The sequence below is a fragment of the Meles meles genome, chromosome 16, assembly GCF_922984935.1.
Source record: "Meles meles chromosome 16, mMelMel3.1 paternal haplotype, whole genome shotgun sequence".
NCBI lineage: Eukaryota > Metazoa > Chordata > Mammalia > Carnivora > Mustelidae > Meles > Meles meles.
In genome coordinates, this window is record NC_060081.1 from 20206420 (window position 1) to 20212419 (window position 6000).

Below are 6000 nucleotides of genomic sequence, written 5' to 3' on the forward strand. Positions count from 1 at the left end.
TAACAGATTTCTGTGTGTGTTTGTCTGTGTGTGCATGTGCGTCTATCCGTAAACATATGCACATACCCGTCTATCTGTAGTTATGTGTAATTTAGGTTCATTTCAGTAGGCCTATAGGTTCCAGTCTTGGCAAACAGATATGAAATGCATGCTTTACTTTCATGTGCTCACTGGGGTTTTCCTTCTGTAAAAGCTGTGTGCTCCACACGTTGGCTGGTGTGTTGCTTCCCCTGTTACTGCATACACACTTCACTGACAACCTTTCACCTGTACCACCTAAGATAATTGTCTCCTGCGCATGGAAGTCACAGCATCCTGTTGATTTCGCCTTCCCAGTATTAATGGAAGGTGGCTTTAAAAATGTAGGTGGGAACCTGAATGTGAATGCAGTCACCCGGAGAGGCCTGGTGGGTACAATCCTTTAATGCCATAAAGTAAAGAGGAGAGAGGTGTATAGTGAGTCCAAGAAGTAGGGACATGGCTTTTTCAGAAAGAGCTATGAATGAAGACAATATAGAATAGGTATGATGGTTTTATGCCTTTAATTTCTTCTTAGCCTACTTGCTTGTTTTTTACCAGATGATTCTGGAGAATGGAAATCAATTGCTAGGTGGCATATGAAACTGAGTTATATATTTAAAGACTACTTTGTGAAGAAAATTTGCTAGGGCATTTTGGAAAGTATTTGTGAAGAGAAATGTCCCTTGTAACGCTGTGCAAGCTCAGGCTCAGAGTTTCCAAAGAAGAAAAAGGCCACAGAGTTTTTGTCCAATCAGTAGCCTCATTACTGCTCAGCTAATAACTCCATTAACACTGAGAGCTGGTTTCCGCTTTTGGCAACAAGTTCTAAGTTTGAAGAATGACTGATGGTCACTTTCTACAGGCATCCTCACTATCTCCTTCTCACTGTGCATCTGTGTCCCAGATGGTTGCAATGTTTCCCATAGTTTATTTTTATACTCTATGAAGCCTGTAAAGTCTGAGCCTGATTTTAAAACAAAACAAAAAAACATCTGCTAAGGGCCAGTATATAATGAAGTGATGGGGGGATGTTAAATGTGTTGACCAGCTTTCACATCACCGTCCTATAGGAATTCCTTATCCAACATTCAGCTTTAATGCATAGAGAGTCCTACTCATTTTGGCATCAGCGTGTTTTTGCAATGCAATTGTAGTGTAGGTATAATTGTGAGAATAAGGAGCAAGTATACTCAGTGCTCATCAAGGGCTGGCATCGGTGTCTATTGGGTAGACTCTGATGGGTTGTATGGGTTTCCCCATACAAAACATCTTGTTTTGTTTCTTTCCTTCCATTAGCATACGATTAATTACCTCACCACTGTGTGTTCCTTTTGTTTTTTGTTTTTGTTTTTCAGTAAGAATAATAATGCCAGCTACAATGCTGGGATGTGATGCTATGAAACCCAATGACATTTCCTCAAGTTTTAGTATATAAGAGGAGATACCAGGCTAAAAATACTTACAACCAGGAAGACCTTGGATGCTTTATTAAATAATAAAGCTATAGAATTTATAATGAAAGTATTCTTCACTTTAAGGTTGATAAATGGACACAGCAATAGGCTTTCCAAAGTACTGTCAGCTCAGTGACCCTATCAGAAACAGAAGGACACATTGAATAAAGCATTCCAATATTCTTGCCATTGTTACCATCAAATAGGAATCATTTTGGAATGCTCAACATAAGATCCACAAAGAACTTGTAATCTAGTGAGAGAGCCTATCTTCAGGGAACATACACTCTAAATCAACTAACAGTGTCCTTTGGGTAAATGAGAAAAAAGTAAAATTAAGCAAATATATTTTAGGAGAAGTCAAACCTCTTATAGGACGTAATCTCAGGATGGCTATTTAAATGCCAGCACCATAAGTCTGTAGTGGGATGAAGTTGAAGTAGTTGAAATAAGAATAGACATAAAGATGGGATCAAGAGGGCTGACAGCGCACACACTTACCCTCCTTCCCACTTCTTTCATTATTTCTCTCCAACTTCCTTCTTGCCCAGCTCCCCAGGGAGCAAGTTTTCCTCCTTCCTCTAAAATATTAGAGGCAGGGGCGCCTGGGTGGCTCAGTGGGTTAAGCCGCTGCCTTTGGCTCGGGTCATGATCTCAGGGTCCTGGGATCGAGTCCCGTATCGGGCTCTCTGCTCAGCGGCGAGCCTGCTTCCCTCTCTCTCTCTCTGCCTGCCTCTCTGTCTACTTGTGATCTCTCTCTGTCAAATAAATAAATAAAATCTTTAAAAAAAAAAAAAAATAAAATAAAATATTAGAGGCAGAGTACCGTAAACAAGAACAGCGGCTACTGACATGTGAACAGGGAAACCTAACGATGAATGGGTATACAATCAAGAAACATCAGATACTTGGAAGAAAACAGCACAATCAAGGGGAAACCAAACTCCCTAACAATAACAGGAAAAAAAATTATATATTTATAGAACAAATCAATAGTAATGCCAGAGAGAGAGTATGAGTGGGGGCAGGGGGAGAGGGAGAGAAAATCTTAAGAAGGCTCCATGCCCAGCATGGAGCCCAATGGAGGGTTCAGTCTCACGACCCTGAAATCATGACCTGAGCTGAAATCAAGAGTCATGTGCTTAACTGACTGAGTCACCCAGGCGCCCCTGACAGCTAATATTTTAAACCAATGATTGAACACAAGAAAGATAATTTTCTTATCTTTCTTTGTCTCATCTGAGCATAAAGCAATGTTGCCCATTATTTTCTGTGCCCTGGAACAGTTTGTATAAGATCTTTGTTCCCCAGAGATTTAAGAAACTACACCTTAACCACTAAATGTACCTTAAACCTTTGGCAGGGAGAATAGCATTTTGAATTTTATTTCATTTTTTTCCTATGGTTATTGGTCTGTACAAACTTTTCACTTTACTTTCAGTAAATTTCTATGCTCATGTATCTCTTTCATCCAACTTTTAAAGTTAATGAAGTAAAGTAATATCTATTTCTAATTTAAAAATCTTTTCTGTATCTGTACTTAAGCCTTACAGATATCTCATTCACCAGCTTTTACTTTTAGGCTTTATGGTTAGTCTGCTGACCTCCTCAGGCAGCTGTAAATTGAGCAATTGCTTCTAAATGTTTTCTACAACTGCCCATAGAGGACAGGCTTTTCTGTATTGGGTGAGCTACAAATCATGTCAAATAAAGATAACCTTGTAAGTAGGATCTTCTAGAGAACCACCAGACTTATCAAATAATGACAGTTCCCTGTGAATAAGGCTTTAAAGGAACTCCCTAATCCCATTCTTCCTTCTTCAATGGCTGGCGGGTGCTAGGTTTCACTGTGATTGTGGGCTCTTGCTTTTCAAAGTTACTCTGGGGCTGGCAAGAGCGGAAGGGACTAGGCGCACCTTGGTGGCTCAGTCAGTTAGACATTTGCCTTCAGCTCGGCTCATGATCTCAGGATCCTGGGATTGAACCCCAAGTTGGGCTTCCTGCTCAGCAGGGAGCCTGCTTCTCCCTTTCCCTCTGCCTCCTCCTCTGCCGGTGTGATCTCTCTCTCCCTCAAATAAATAGGCAAAAATCTTAAAAAATAAAAAATAAAAAAATTTAAATAGGAGGGAGGAGAGTAGACCAAGTTAAAACACCAAAGAGCTCACTGTTCTTACTGAGATTCCAACATTTATCTTAAATACATCCTGGATTGCTGCAAAATCTTGCCAAAGTTCCAAAAAAAAAGTTGATTCTGAATTTTTTTTTTTTTTTTTTTTGCCAGTTGTCTCATTGCTTTTATGGAGAAGATAGTGTTTGAAGGTACTTACTACTATATTTCCCTTCATGTCACCCTCTTATTAGCTGTTTAATGGCTGTAGAATCTGTAGTGATAGTCCCTACATAATTTCTGATGTGTGTCTTCCTTCTTTTTATTGTTGTCCATCTTGCTAGAGCTTTATTAATGTTAATGACTTTTTTCAAATAAACATATTTTTTGTTTCATTGATTTTTCTCTTATTTTCCTATTTTCAATTTCATCATCTTCTACTCTGGTTTTTATTTTTGCCTTTCTTATACATTTTCTAAAGTTATTCTTCTTCTCTTTCTTTCTTTTTTTGTCTTTTTTTTTTTTTTGAGATAAGAACTCAACTGATTTGAGACCTTTGCTCTTTTCTAGTGTCACTGCTTTAGTACTATGAAATTTCCTCTCAGAATTGTTTCCAGGGTGCCTGAGTGGCTCAGCTGGTTAAGAATCTGCTTTTGGCTGAGGTTGAGATCCCCGGGTTGAGATCCCCTGGGATTGAGCCCCACATTGTGCTCCTTGCTTGGCAAGGAGCCTGCTTCTCCCTCTCCCTCTGCCTGCCACTCTGCTTACTTGTGCTCTCTCTGTCAAATAAATAAATAAAATCTTAAAAAAAAAAGAACTGTTTTCAATGCATCCCATGTATTTTGATATGTGTTTTAATTTATTTTCAGTTCTGCATATTTATTTTAAATTTTCTTTGAGACTTTCTCTTTGACCTATGGGTAATTTAAGAACAAAAATTTTTTTAATTAACATATAATGTATTATTAGCCCCAGGGGTACAGGTCTGTGAATCGTCAGGCTTACACACGTCATAGCACTCACCATACATAGCACATACCCTTCCCAGTGTCCATAACCCAACCACCTTGTCCCTATCCTCCTCCCCCAGCAATCCTCAGTTTGTTTTGTGAGATTAAGAGTCTCTTATGGTTTGTCTCCCTCCCGATCCCATCTTGTTTCATTTTTTCCTTCCCTACCCCCAAGTCCCCCCATTTTGCCTCTCAAATTCCTCATATCAGGGAGCTCATATGATAATTGTCTTTCTCTGATTGACTTATTTCACTCAGCATAATACCTCTAGTTACATCCACATCGTTGAAAATGGCAAGATTTCATATCTTTTGATGGCTGCATAGTATTCCATTGTGTATATACACCACATCTTCTTTATCCATTCAACAAACTTAAAATAAATTGTAGCATAAAGAATATATTTTCTGACCATAATAGACTCAAGCTACAAATTAGAACAACAGAAAAATTAAACAACACACTTCAAAATTACTCATAGGAGACCTATATTTAATTTCCTCATGTTTATAACTTTTTCTATTGTTCTAATTTTTAGCTTGATTCTATTATGGTCAGAAAATATATTCTTTATGATGCAATTTATTTTAAGTTTGTTGAAATTTGTTTTATGACCCAGGTTATGGTCTAAATTATGAATATTCATGGTTTTTTGGGGAGGGCAAATGCGTATTCTGCTGTTATTGGGTACAGTATGCAATACATGTATCAATTAGATTCATTGGTTGATTGCGTTATTCAGATTTTCTGTATCCCCGCTAATTTTTAGTCTGGCAGTTCTATTAGTTGCTGAAGAAGGATGTTAAAGTTTCTAAATATAACTGTGGATTTGTCAGTTTCTTTTTTTTTTTCTTTAGCTCAATAAGTTTTTGTCTCATTTCTTCTAAGGCTCTGTGGTTTGGTTGATACACACTTAGGATAGTTATGTCTTTTGGTGAATTGATTCTTTTATCGTTATGCAATGCTTCTCTTTGTATCTGGGAATTTTCTTTGCTCCAATTCTACTTTATCACATATTAGTAAAGTCCACTGTCTAAAAAACTAAAATTCTAAATTAAAAGTAAGTAAATTTTAATCATTTAAATGTAATAGCAAGAATGAAATAGGAGATATCCCTACACATATTTTTAATAATCTTAATTATTACACTTTAATTTTTAAATTGATGTTTCCATGGGATATATTTTTACATCCTTTTACTGTCAACCTGCTTAATGTTATTGAATTTGAAGTGAATTTCTTTTCAACAGCATACAGTTAATCTTTTTTTTTTCAGACATTCTGCCATTTTCTATTGTTGGATAGTAGATATGCTAGTGACAAATTCCTTTAGTTGTCCTTCATCTGAGGTCTTTATTTCCCCTTTATTCTTTAGGAATAGCTCACTGCTGGTAATGAACTTGCAGC